The sequence below is a fragment of the Monodelphis domestica genome, chromosome 8 (genome assembly GCF_027887165.1).
Source record: "Monodelphis domestica isolate mMonDom1 chromosome 8, mMonDom1.pri, whole genome shotgun sequence".
NCBI classification, from domain to species: domain Eukaryota; kingdom Metazoa; phylum Chordata; class Mammalia; order Didelphimorphia; family Didelphidae; genus Monodelphis; species Monodelphis domestica.
The window spans coordinates 158,375,680-158,389,458 of NC_077234.1; the positions used below are offsets into that span (position 1 = coordinate 158,375,680).

Sequence of the window (13,779 nt, forward strand, 5' to 3'; positions counted from 1 at the left end):
GCATATTTGTGTATATAGAAATAGTGATAAATATTATAACATTAATTGGGTACAGAATGCAGAATATTGAGAACAAGTAGCTAAAATGAAGAAATGATAAAAATTCAGACCCTAAAATGATAATATAAAGCTCAAAAAAGAAGTATACAGCCAGTAAGAATAAGTTATTTCAGTTTAAGTACATTTGAGTAGTCTAAGAACAGTAGGGTTTTTTCCCCTGAAATAAAACATTTTTTGTAAACATAAAATCATATTGCTATGTTGGAGTAGTTATTTGCACCTATTTTTGCTAGCATTTACATGTTAATCTTTTGATATCATAATAAAACATAATCAGCAGAAATTATTGAGCAACATGAATTTAAGTTCCTTGAGGGAAGATACTATTTGTTTTGTCTTTGGATCCTCAGCAACTAAAGTAGAGTGTCTTATGTGTTCCAAGTGCTTAGTAAATTCTTATTGAGCTAGATTAGTTATTCAGAATAGCAGCATAGTGTTCAAATAATTGTTGATCAAGAAGTGATTTTTGTTTACTATTTCTGTATTGTGTGTAAGGTTAGGACAGTAACATTCTTGGTTTTGTCATTACTTTTAATGTCCCAGTTCTACCAATTCAAATATCCCTGTCTATAAAAGCCATTCTGAAAATTTATCTCTTCAGAACATTTTCTCTGGGTAACTTCATCTTGCTCTTGGAGTGGCACTGTTGCTAACCATATTAGATCTTTATCTTGTTTTGTGATCTCTCTTACTCTGTCTCTGTCTGTCTCTGTCTCTGTGTCTCTCTGTGTGTCTCTGTCTCTCTGTCTCTGTCTCTGTCTGTCTGTCTCTCTCTCTCTCTCTCTCCTTTTCCCCCCATCTGTCTTTGATGCCTTTAATGGATTTATCCCTTTGCTGATTTTTTTGGGGGGGTTTATTCTTAGCCTTCTTTGTTTGAGCATCCCAACCTCTGATTATGACTATACCCCATGGCTATGACCTATACTTTCTTCTTTCCTCACTCACAATGACATCATCATTTATAATACATTTATTATCTCTAATTAGGCGAGTGTCAGACTTGTACATATAGTCCTAATCTCTTACCTAAATCTGAGCCCCACATTACCAATGGTTGTACATTGCCAATTAGATTTCTCCACAGATATCTGAAACATATATTCAAGAAAACTCATTATCTTTTCTCCAAAACCATCCCCTGGTGCTATTCTCCATATTAATGCTACAGACACCACCATCTTGCTAGACAGTCAGGCTCAGAGCCCTTGAATCCCTGATTTCTTTCATCTTCTTCACCCCATCATATCAAAGCAGTCGCCCAGGATTGATTCTACCTGTACCACATGTCCCATATCCATTCTGTTATGTTCTCTAACAGGAAGGGTCGCTCATCCTTGATCAGAGCTTCATCATCTCTCATTTGGACTCCTGCAATAGTTTCTTAATTGGTTTTTCTAGCCTCCTGCAATCCCTTTTCTTCTCCAGTACTTTCTGCACACAGCTTCCAAAGTGATATTCTCAAATGACAAGTTGGGTCATGACACTTTTCTCCTGAGAAAGCAAGAGCCTCTAAGATAAAATGCAGACTCTTCTTGGCATTTAAAGCCCATGATCATCTGCTTTAGCCTACTTTCCCAGTCTTTCTACATATTTCTCCACTGTTTAGGGGAAACGCCAATCTGGTCCAGTTATTATTCTCACAGATGAAAATCAATTTCCCACCTTCATGTTTTTGCATGAAAAAGCCTGCACCCTCTTTCCTTTGTACTCTCCTAACCTCCTGTTCTTAGAAAGTGAGGATTCATTCTGGGTTCACCTAAAGAACTTATCCTGCATGATTTCTTTCCTCAATTCCTGCTGCTAGTGCTTCTCAGCATATCCAAAAATTAGCTTGTATTTATTTTGTGTTTACTTTTTATCTATGTTATTTTCCCCAATAAATTATAACCTTCTTTGAATCGTAGACAGTTTAGTTTTGCTCTTTATATCCCCATGAATTACACAGTGCTTGGCCTTTAATACATGCATAATATTTTTTGATTAACTGATGGTTTTAAAATTTGTAGATTTAACTACTTGAGCAATAATTGTCAACCTTTTGTGTCCGTTTCCTGATAAAAAAGAGTAAATATATTTGCATTGAAGAAGCTTTGTAAGCCATAAATCACCATATAATTGTGGAGTTATTAATATAATTTTAAAAACCTAAGGAATGCAGTGTTAGTGGATTCAAAGTACCATCTAAAATGAAACTGTTGTGATTTTATGGCTAACTGGAAAGAATACATCTTTAGTCTTGTCGATGTGAAATAATTCAAATATATTATATAAATAGCAATTGTGTTCCATAAGGATCTTCTTTTTAAATAACATGAAGTCACACACACACAGACACACATACAAATTCATCAAATGAAACAAAGATTGATGAAGTGTCCAGCCTACCTGAATGCATGACCCCATTATTTGTCATTGGAAGATACAAAGAAAGAATAAAATTTGTGAGCAATGCCATTTTTTTCTTGCCCTGTTTACAAAAAATCAGTAACATTCTTGGTTTTTCGCTTTGAAGAAATAGACTTGTTAATTGCCTCCTCTCTCAAACTTAAAATGAGATATCAAAGAAAAAATTAAACTCCTTCAGTTCAGAGTTGTTAGTTTGAAGGAATGGATTGTGGCTATGAATTGAGAATAAATGAATTGGGTCTGTACTTTCAAAAGCTTTCACTTAGTTATCAGCCTGGAAAATGGCTGAGGTACTCTATTATTGCTCTTTGTTCCATTTAATTTTAGCTCCAAACAGTTTGATGAAAAAAAATACTTCCACTTAACAAAAAAAGTTTAAAGGAGTTAAACTTATGTATAAGAAGATAGGAACTCTTTAATTTTGTAAATGTTACTATATCATTGCCTTGAGTATGACAAATTTCTTAGGGGATTGCTATTCCATAACAAAAAAAAAAGATTTTACAGTTATTGAGATTTTGCATTTCAGCAGATTATTTTCTCAGTGTATTGTAACTGAAGCAGCAGGGAAAAGGTTCACATTTTAAAAGGCACTGCAAATGACAGTGGGAAATACTCCATTATAGCCTACAGATATGAAATGATCTAGATTAAAACAAACCCAACTTACTACTATCCTTGGTCTTTAAAATAGAGCTAGAAGAAAATGTATCATAATATTTCTTCCCATTCCTTCTTTGCCTGACTGACTTCTTCTGTCCCTTACCACCCAATGTTCAAAGTGGTGTTTTCTCATATTCTCGAATACTGTGAGTAAACTTTTATGCTTAGCAAAGCAGAGACTCAGTTTAATAAATATTTATAAAGTGAGGGCTATAAATCAGAAGGCAGAAAGATATCCTTCTCCCTAATAAAAGCAACCCTCCCTAATAAAAGCAATTTTCTGGAAGAAAGAAGAATGAATGAATGAAAAAATAATTTATTAAGTGCATACTAAGTGACAAAATATGGGGATACAAATACTCAAACCATAGACAATCCCCACGCTCATGACATTTATGTTGTAATGGTTAAGACCATACACATAGAGAATAGGTGGCCAGGTTGGAGAGTTATAGTTTGGAAAGTCTGAGAGATAGAGAGCATAAAAATAGTCATCCATTTACAAATTCAATAGTAGTGGTTTTGATTACTATTTTTAGAGAGTTTGAAAGGGAGGTGGTGGGACATAAGCAAGGCAAAAACTGGTCAGAAAGAAGATGAAGATATGGTGAAGATATGGTGCAGAGCAGGTGGCCATCTCTTCCAAGAAATTGATATCTGGTATTTTGTTTTAGAGTATGAAAAGGGGAGAAGGAAAGAAAGGAAGGAAAGAAGGAAGGAAGAAAAACAAGAAAGGAAGGATTTTTAAGTACCTACTATGGGCCAGAAACTGCTAAACACTATAAATATTATCACAACATCCCTGCTAGCTATTGTTATCTTCATTTTTCAGTTGAGGAAACTGAGATAGAGGTTATGTGACTTGCCTAGGGTCATGTCTGAGGCAAAATATGAACTCAGGTCTACCAGACTCTGGCCCAGCACTTTATCTGGCATATACCAAGGGGATGCATGACAGGAATCTTAGAAGCTAACCCGATTCCCTCCCTTCCTCCTCTTTTTTTTGGATAAGAATAGTAATTTTATTGGTATGGCTTAAGGAAATTCATCTACCAAACAGGTCTACACTTAATCTGCCAGTCTTAGAGTTGTTTAGGTTTCTAAGTAGGCTACTTACTTACTAAGGGGTATAAATACTAATATATCAGAGGCAAAAACTGAACCCAGCACTTCCTGACTTCAAGACTAGCTTTCTATTGACTTCACAATGCAGCCTCTCTAACCCCTCTTTTACACCTAAGGGAAGCAAGGGTGAGAATGGTAGAATGACTTCTCTTTTGCTTCACAGACAATAAGTAGCAGACCTCAATCCAATGGCATCTCTACTCTGCTATAGTGAATGAATTAACCTTTAAACTCAGAGATCCTAAGATAAATCTATCACTAAATTTTCATGTTTATCTATAAAGATATCATTATTTGATATATATATATATATTTTCAGTTTTAATATATGTATCTGTCTCAAGCAAGAACAAAATGTTCCTTGATTAATATTTTTCTGTAAGATATAGTGCCTACTTTCTTCCTTTGGACATAAACCAGCACACCAGTAATGGGAAGATTTACACAGACTCCCACATCCTTGTCTTTCTAGTCCTTCTTTACCTTTTCCCATTCTGCTCTTCCCTGTTAATATACATCCATTAATCATGATGGTTTCCAGAGAATTGGCTAGTATGTTTTGAATGTGTTCTATAAGGATTGTCACTGTTTCCATTCCTATGGTGTCGATATCTCTGATACAGCATTAATCAGAAGAAGTCTTTGATTCTGAAAAGCATATCTCTAGATGTAAAGCTCTGCATCAGTCCAACAAATGGAGGTTCTCTCATACTTTAGTGATTTCTATTCCAGTCATTTTAAAAAATTAAAAACAAAACTGTGGATAAAGCACGTGTAGGTTTTGGTTTTCAATCCATCCTTTGACCAGAAGACTTTGCAAGGTCATTTGTATAGTAAATAAGCCTTTTTACAAAATAGAGTATGGAGCTGCTGGCTATTTTTGTTTGTTTAGGCTGTTTTCCTTTTTCCCCCCAGAACCGACTAATGTTCATCTGCAGTATGCACTTCATACAATGTATTAGACCATGCCATGTTCAAAATCTCAGCAAGGCTCCCTTTATACAAATAAAGGCTAAGAAGTTTTCCATTTTCGTGTCAGGCAAATGGTGTGCCCCTCACATGGGTGATGAGCCGTTGTTCTTCTGTGTCTTTTACATTTAAAAAAAAATCCAGTACAGCATTTATAAATTAGAATCATTGCAACAGAGACGTCACAACCGATTTTCTCAAGCTCTACTGCAATTTGCTCTTCAGAGGAATTTCAGAATCTGCCACTTTATCTAATTGATATTCTTGGGGAAAGGTTTGAAGACGGGCACCAAAGATGGGGTAGCGGAACAGGTCCCTCTGTCGTCGACTTGTAGGCTTGAAAGGGCACCCGTCAGTTTTGGTGAGCAGTTCTAGATGCATGTTCTCTCTCCTGTCATCCCCATAGGACCTGTAGACCTACAGGCTCGACTCATCCCCAGTGATGGCCATGACAGTTATGGGCCAGCTGGCATGTCTTTTATCGGGAGACAATTACTGGGGTAGTGCTGAAGCATGACAGGGCCTGTGGGCACTGGAGCTGTCACACCCACTGCTGAGGTTTGTGAATTAATGATTAGATGAATACAGCAGGTTGTACAACATTAACTTTAAATTGTCAGCTCCGCCGCCAGTGTTGGACAGTCTTTCCTTTTTAGACTCTCTTTCATGCCGGCTCTGAATGTAGAGGCGTAAACAAATCCTAGATAACCTGCCTCTCCCCTTGTGTGGAGTGCTTAAGAAATGCCTCACAAGTGAGGAGGCAGGTTATCTAGTATTTAATATTCTCTCCTCTGGAAAGCCACTTCCCTTCGACTCCGTGTCATCGTGATTGAAGTAAGGAAGAGAGGGCATTCCACTCCCTGAGGATGGTGCCTCATCCCTGATTGCTGGCACACAGGTCACCCCAGCCTGTGGAGCAACTGACCATTTCATCATGGCACCGCTGTACCATGCATGCTGCCATTGCTCAATCACACACACATACACACACTCACGCACACACGCATGCACACACAGCAAGACACACCATTAGAATGAAGCTGTGCCCAGCCAGAGCTTCACAGTGATGGTGATCCCTTGCAACACTACATTAAGTCGGATATGCTTCGATATACCAGGAATTCAAGGAGGCTGAACACATAGTGAAAGAAAGAGAAGGATGAGGAGACTAAGAGCTCTGTGACTGCCTCATTCTTTCCTTAACAGGGTGGATGCTTAGGGAAGCCCAGTTTTAAACTGCCTACATTTTAAGACAATTTTCTTTGGATAAACTCTCAACAGCTTGGCTTCAGGATGGAGAGCTCAGCTTGGACTCAAAGTCTGGCCCCTGGTATGGACTTACTAGGTGACCCTGGCCACTTGTCCAGGGAATTGTATCAGAGTATATAAGGTGAAGAAAAGATGCCGCTCTGTACTAGAAGAGGGGTCTTCTCCCTGGTGTCCCTGGATGAGTGAAATCACAGAGGTGCGCAGGGGAATAGTCATGCACAAGACAAGATGCCTCCAGTTTTCTCTTTTTTTTTTCCTCATGGAACAATCTGTCTACCACCTTGCTAATTAATTGTCTATGCCTTTAGTTTGCAAAACATAATTATTCATGCTGTAGATATGTGGAGTGCATTCTAGGATACATCTTCACCTGGAGATTTTGCTCCAGATTAGCGTTTTGGTAGTAGAAAAAGTTGGGTATTTGCTTCATTACCTGTGTAATGTCCATACTCACTGACATCTACCATGGTATGCTGCAGAATAGACACAATTCTTCCATTTCCCCCTTTGCATTAGAATTTAAATAACTCACACAACTAAAAGATGAATAATTGATCACTTAATCCCCCTGGGAGAAAGTGCTACATATGGCTGAGTTGCAGGGGACATGGAGAACAAGAGCTGTCAAAGGGCATCATTTCCTTTAAAATGTTAAGGAATGCTATTTTGCACTACATTTAGAGTCAGGATCAGCAGGTAATTATAATACCAGAAGCAGTAATGATACCGGGCAGGAGGAAGTGTGGAAAGACCTTAAACACAGTTCCATTTTGATTTTAAAATAACAAAGAAACTGAACTGAGCAAATAAGTAAAATAAATAAATAGAGCAATAATTCACTTACTTTAATTGGATTTCTAAACTTGGAAGGAATATCAGAGATTATTTGGTCCATCTCCTTCATTTTATAGATGTTGTTATAGAAGCTCCTTTATGTTCTTTCACTCCCCCAATAAAATGTAAGCCCCTTGAAGTCAGGAGTTGTTGTTTTGTATTTACCTTTGTTACCCCCCCCCAAAAAAAATGCCATGGTTCCCTGCACAATAGAGGAACCTAATTACACTGCAGATGATGAAAATAAGCTTGATAAAGACAAAATAACTTAATCCAGGTTCTACTTTAATGAAATCGCAGAGATAAAATTAATACCTCACTGATCTAACTCTAAATCCATTGTTCTTTTCACTGCATCCCTGTTTTCTACCATCTCTGATTTCATGTTGTTCAAGATTGGTTCAAGAAAGTAGCAAGTTATATACGTATCAGACCTTCCCAGCAGCAACTAGAGCAAGCCTACTTGAAGTTCCTTTTATGTAAATTGCCAAATTTGATGCAATAAAATCAATATAGGCAACTAAAAGAGATTAGCTTTGTTGCCCTTTGATATTGTGAAAATCACTTAACTAGTCTTGGTACTTGAGTTTGAATCCTCCCTCTGCCACTAATTATGTGGCATTGGACAAATCATTTCACATGTGTCACCTCATTTTCTTTCTGGGTAAATTGAGTGATTGAGAATGTTTTGCCCTGGGAGGTCCCTTCCTGCTATAATCCTATGGTAACATTGAAGGTCACTTAGTTCTGGATTGAAGACTAGTTATCTTCACTGAATCAATCATTTGAAGATATTTCAACCAGGTAAGGAAGGAATTGTATTGAAATTCTCTAGAGAAACTTGATCACTTTGTGTGAGTTTTATATAAAATAGCAGGTGTGTTCATAATCTAGAATTTGATCATCTTGCAATCTGGAGGAGAACAGTCCAATTAGTTGCCTGAAGAGAGTATGCATTTTTCTTCTTCTGATCTTTATGGTCTTTAAAATTCAGAATATTAGAGAATTTGGGCTTCTCACTGGTATCCAAGCAGCATCCCCAAGACATCAGTGATTGATAACAGCACAAATGAATCACATTGAGGAAAGGTGGATCCAGAACCTATAAGGATTCCAGCAGAAAACTGCTCCATATTTAAGTATAACTTCATGGATATCCCATGAATAAAATTTAAAAACTTTCAGCAACACAGAGATTTACCCTTTTTTCGTCACATATGAGTGCTATACTTGAGCCTAGTGTCCTCTGACTCTATATATACTCATGGAAGAGTTTCACAGACTTTTATTTACTTTTAACCTTTACCTTCAGTTGCCTTCAGTTCTAAGACAGAAAAGGAGTAAGGACTAGGTAATAGGAGATAAGTGACTAGCCCAGGTCATAAAACTAGGAGGTATCTGAGGTCAGATTTGAACCCAAGACCTCCTATTCCAAACCTGGTGCTCTATCCACAGTGCCACCTAACTGTCATATATATATATATATATATATATATATATATATATATTCAGATGGAATTTTTTGTACCAAGTATTATTAGTTAGAAAATACTATTTTATTAAAGCTATTTAAGTCTACCTATCTTATTGCTTTCAATTAATACTTAATGAGGGAGACACACTTATGGGGGCTCATGAATGATATTCTACAAAACAATTCCCAAACCTTTCAAGAATACCCCTGGGATCCTGACAGGAGAGAAAAAGTGGACCTTTGGGGACCCGACTTGCCAGTGTCAGTGGGAATTAGGAGAGTAGATCCAGGATATGTGCTATTGTATAAAAATGATCTGAAGGTATTTGTCTTACTTGGAGTGAGATGTTCTTAGTTAGAGAAGCCTGCTCCTTGCTTCCTTGGCTATAATAAAAAATAACATTGGACATTCATAGGCTGCACTGGGTTTTCACAGAGATCAGATGTCCCCATTGCCTCATATAATAGAACTTGGGGAGCTTCAAAACCATTTCTCAAAAGATAGATCATCCCTATCAGTGAAATATATCTCTCCTTCTGTTGTATGATTTCAAGAAGTCTGAAAACACTCTAATTTTCTCCTAAATTCTGCTTTCATTCAGTGACTATTGCCTGAAATTCTAAAACAAGAGCAAACACTATCTTGGTCAGGAGAGCACTGGAATATATCAATCACTTATCCCTTATGGTGAATGACATTTCTAAAGTAATGTTTTGATATTGAAAGGGTTTGGGGTATGGTCAGTAAAAATGAAAGTGCCTATAATTTATGGAAGAAGGAGTCAGTTGAGTAATGGGGAAAGTGAAAGAGTTGGAAAGTTGAGATTCAGAAGACAAATTTCACTTCCTTCACAGTTTGGGCTAGGATAGTTTCTTTTCTTCTGTAAATGAAGCTACTACTATGTGAAAGTCTAGTTGATTCCAGCTTTTCTGAAATTGTTTTTGCATTTCTGTTGTATACCTGGGAAAATATACAGTAACAGAAAACACATTGCATATGTCCTGTTCTAGGAGATGTAACTGAGAAACAAAGTTTTTCAAAAGCTAGAAAGAAACAAGTTGTAAAAATAAGTACAAGCATTTATTATTATTATTATTATTATTAAATTATTCATTATGCACTATGTTCAGAGACTGGAGCTTCATTCTGGAGATGAAAAGAAAAACAAAACAAAATATATTCTGTCCTCTAGAAGCTTCCTTTCTCCTGGGGGAGAGGGTGATACAATATGCACAGTGAAATGTAGATTCAAATATCAGCATTCTTTGTCCCTTAAGGGCTCTATCTACCCAGACTTACACAAGGACCAAGGACACAATTCAGACCTGACCTGGTCTCTAATGAGGAGTGTTAGGTCTTCTAATACAAGAAAGAGAGTATTTATAACTGGATTCATCTAAAAAGGCCCCATGGAAGAGGCTGAACCTTAGCCATTGTTCCTTGGAGGGAACTAGAAATTATCCTAGACAGAGAGGAGGAAGCAGACAATTACAAGAATGAGGGAAAACCTTCCTAAAATCCCACGGATGGAAAATGGAATGCCATGTACTAGAAACAACTAGTAGGATTATTTGACTAGAGAGAGCTTAAAGGAGAAGCAGGTAAAGGAACCAAATCATGGAAGGCTTCAAATACAAGGTTGAGGAAATTGTGCTTAATTCTACTTCCTGAGGGATTCTCTCCTGGGAAAGTGAATGTAGTAAGATTTATATTTTAATAATATCTACTCAGATAGATTTGGAGAGAGGAACCAAGACATAGGAGGCCTTTAGGAAGACTTTAGAAGACTTTACTCCAGCCTCCTCTTGTCCCTTTCATGTTATCCCTGATGGTTTTTCAAAAACATACCTTTCCTTGAACATGCCAAATGACAGAAACATGAAAGGCTGCCTATTCCAGTTTTAAATCTCTCAATGCTAAAACATTTTTATTTTACAATTTGGTTTAAAATTTGCCTTCTGGTATCTTCCAATCACTACTTTTCTTCCCATAATTTCAAAAACTAAAATTGATTCCCCTGTAACTTCTACTCATTGTTTCTAATTCGAAATTTTCAAGCAACTGTTTTGGGGAAAAAACTGAGTTTTAGTCATTTATATTTATTCCATCTAAAATACCACAAGTCTTCAAGTATAAGCAGGTAGATTTTGTTTAACAAACAGAAGCCAAAATGTGTGGGCAGCAATACAGGGCATGACTTAGGTTTTTAGGGGATTTTCCCCCTTATTGGGTTAATCACTTTATTGTAGTATGTGCAGAATTTTATTCTCCATCTGCAAAGTGTTTAAGAAATACTAAGAAATAGATACCTTTTTTCTCCTCTTTTTTCAAGTTTCACAGTCTTTCTAAATGTACTAGGACTTAACAAGGTGACATCTGATCCTTTTGTTTTAGAGGGTATGCAATAAGAAGACAATATAATTTTAGTTATGCATGCTAATTTGTTAATTAATAATTTTCTATGGTAAATAAAACCTCCTGTAGTAAAAAAAAAAAACTTCCAAAGAAAGCCAAATATAACACCACAGACCTTATTCCAAATTCAGTTTCCTTCCCTGAATTAACATTATATATGAAAATGTCGTCCATTTATTCTTTAGAATCTGAAATTTCTTCTTTAATATCTTTATTACTCTTTTGTCCATTAGGTAGGCTGTTTCTACAATGACTGATGCCACTAATTAGCAAAACAAGAAAAAACCTTTCAAATTATTCCCTGAATGGACATTAAAGCTCTTGGTCCTGGGTCCTGACACTCTTGCTCCATTTCTACAATATTGCTTCTCTGTATTTGTATAGGTGTAAACATAAAAATACACAACTATTGTTTGAAGCCTGGTTAATGTATATGTATCATAGTGGAATATCTGAGACCCCAAAGGACTTAGGGAGCTGTTCTCATCTCTTTCCACTAAGGAGCTCCTCTATCATATACTCCCCAGGTGCTGGCTAGACTCAGTTCAGTTCTAGGGAAGTCTGGTTTCTAAAGAGTGATGTGTCTCCCTTTTCTCACATACTTTTACTTGTTCTATCTACACTCATGGCAGCCTGGAGACGATTTATTCCTAACTTAGGTTTGGGCTTATATCAGGATCTCCCCAAAAGGTTAGAATAATGATATCTAATGTAAAATATAAACCAGATATGAGATAGTTTATTTATTTCCTATACAAAAGTAAAATACTAGGCACAAAAGACTCTCAAGGGTGTAGAAATAAATAAATAGCAGTAATAATTTTTGTTATTTTGTTATTTTGAAAGTTACTACTTAAAGCTCATGTAAAAAGTAAACATTTTGTTAGACTGCTAACTACATACTTTACTTTCTATCATGGCTCTGTATAGCCTCACTCTTTGTAGAGATTTTTTCTGGCATACCAAATCAGTGCTTTCATTCATCTTGTTGGTGGTCATCTGTTCCAAAATAGCATTAAGCAGTTGTATTATTAATCAGTTAATTATTAGTTATTATTAATTATTAGTTAATTAGTTATTAATCAGTTAATCAGCTCTGGTCAAAAGACCTGGAACCGATGAAATGCTCATACTCAGGAAGTGGCCTTCAAGGCTTGGAACTGTCCATCTTAGTACCAAAATTCATTGAACTAAGACGAAGAAATAAGAAACAAAAAGAGAACAAAACCAAGCATCTGTCCACCTAGTGATACAAAAGGGAAGTACACAGTCAAACAGATCAGTATTTTCACCAAAGCTCACTTAATTGGTGTGTTTTCATTGCTTGGGCTTATTTAGCAATATGATAGTACCAAGCAGTAATGAACTAAATTTAATGTCTAAGTTTAATTGAAGGTTTCTCCTTTCTGATAATAATTTGGATCCTGCCTCCCACTTAGCCAGTATGTCATCCCTTAGATCTGTTTCTGCTCAAGGAAAGCAGCAATACCATAGATCTTTAAGGGAGCCCCATAGAGAGCTTTTCATTTCAAATAAACTGACTGTTGTCTGCCACCTCTTCCATTTTCCTGTTGATCTGCCCTTGATGCCCAAAGCCCCCAGATACCAACCTTTACCCAGAGCTCAAAATACTAGAACTAGAAAATAGGCAACAGGAAAACAATCTTTATTTGGTAAGGAGAAAAAATGAAAAGCACAGCTATTCCCTTCTCTGGAAATGTTTGTCTATTCTTTATCTAAAAAGTGAGAGAACTGACAGTGTCCTACTGCTTCTCAGTCTGACACCATGGGAATTTTCAAAGAATGATAGAACCAGGGAGGTGATAAGGACCTCACAGGCTAACCAGTTCAACCCTAACTGCTCACCATTCTTTGAGTCAATAATTCTTTGAAAATTCCCACAGTACCAGACTACTTGATAGAATTTTCTAGGCTGAGCCGAGCAGTTTCGTCGTAACTCCCTCAATTATTTAGGTGAAAAACAGGAAAACAATCAGAGAAGCTAAGCTTAGGTAATCTCCTAAATTTCCTTTATACTTTAAAATTGTGTGATTTTTTAAAAGTCAAATCCCAGTTACCATGCTTATTTAAATATTATGTTTGCACATTTTGGTTACTCCCTACAGAGAACCCAGACACTCCATCTGATTTTATCAGCTGGTGTGGTATATACTGGATTTCACAGCTATGTCTATGATTACTAATCTGTTCTCATTGCATGGTTTTTTTTTTAGGTATAGCAATTATAGCTGTAATAAACTATCTAGGAGATTAGTCTGAATTTATGTTTCTATTTGTAACTAGGTGTTGGGGAGGGAGGGAAAGGTAGCATTGCTGTAGGATAGTTAACAATAGAGGGAAAAGAGAAGGAAAGTCACTCTAAGGGCATATTTTAGCTTGAAGTAATAAGGAAAATGTATCTCCCAAAAGCTTCTAAGGTTTATTTTAGTCTTTATTAAAACACAATTATGGCTCAAGCACATAGGCATTCATGAATACACATTTTTATCTCTAGTAATGATGACATTTCTTTGTGTCAGTGGTACCTAGCACAGTGCTTGGC

At 36.5% G+C, this 13,779-nt stretch overlaps 1 protein-coding gene and 1 non-coding gene across 3 annotated transcripts in view; both read left to right on the forward strand.

Moving 5' to 3' along the window:
- Positions 1-13,779, forward strand: part of GPC6 (glypican 6) — a 1,241,421-nt gene that overhangs the window by 492,905 nt on the left and 734,737 nt on the right. The window lies entirely within an intron of this gene.
- MIR7342 (microRNA mir-7342) lies at positions 5,932-5,990 on the forward strand. Its single transcript, NR_127562.1, has one exon. It is a non-coding gene; the product is annotated as a microRNA mir-7342 (primary transcript).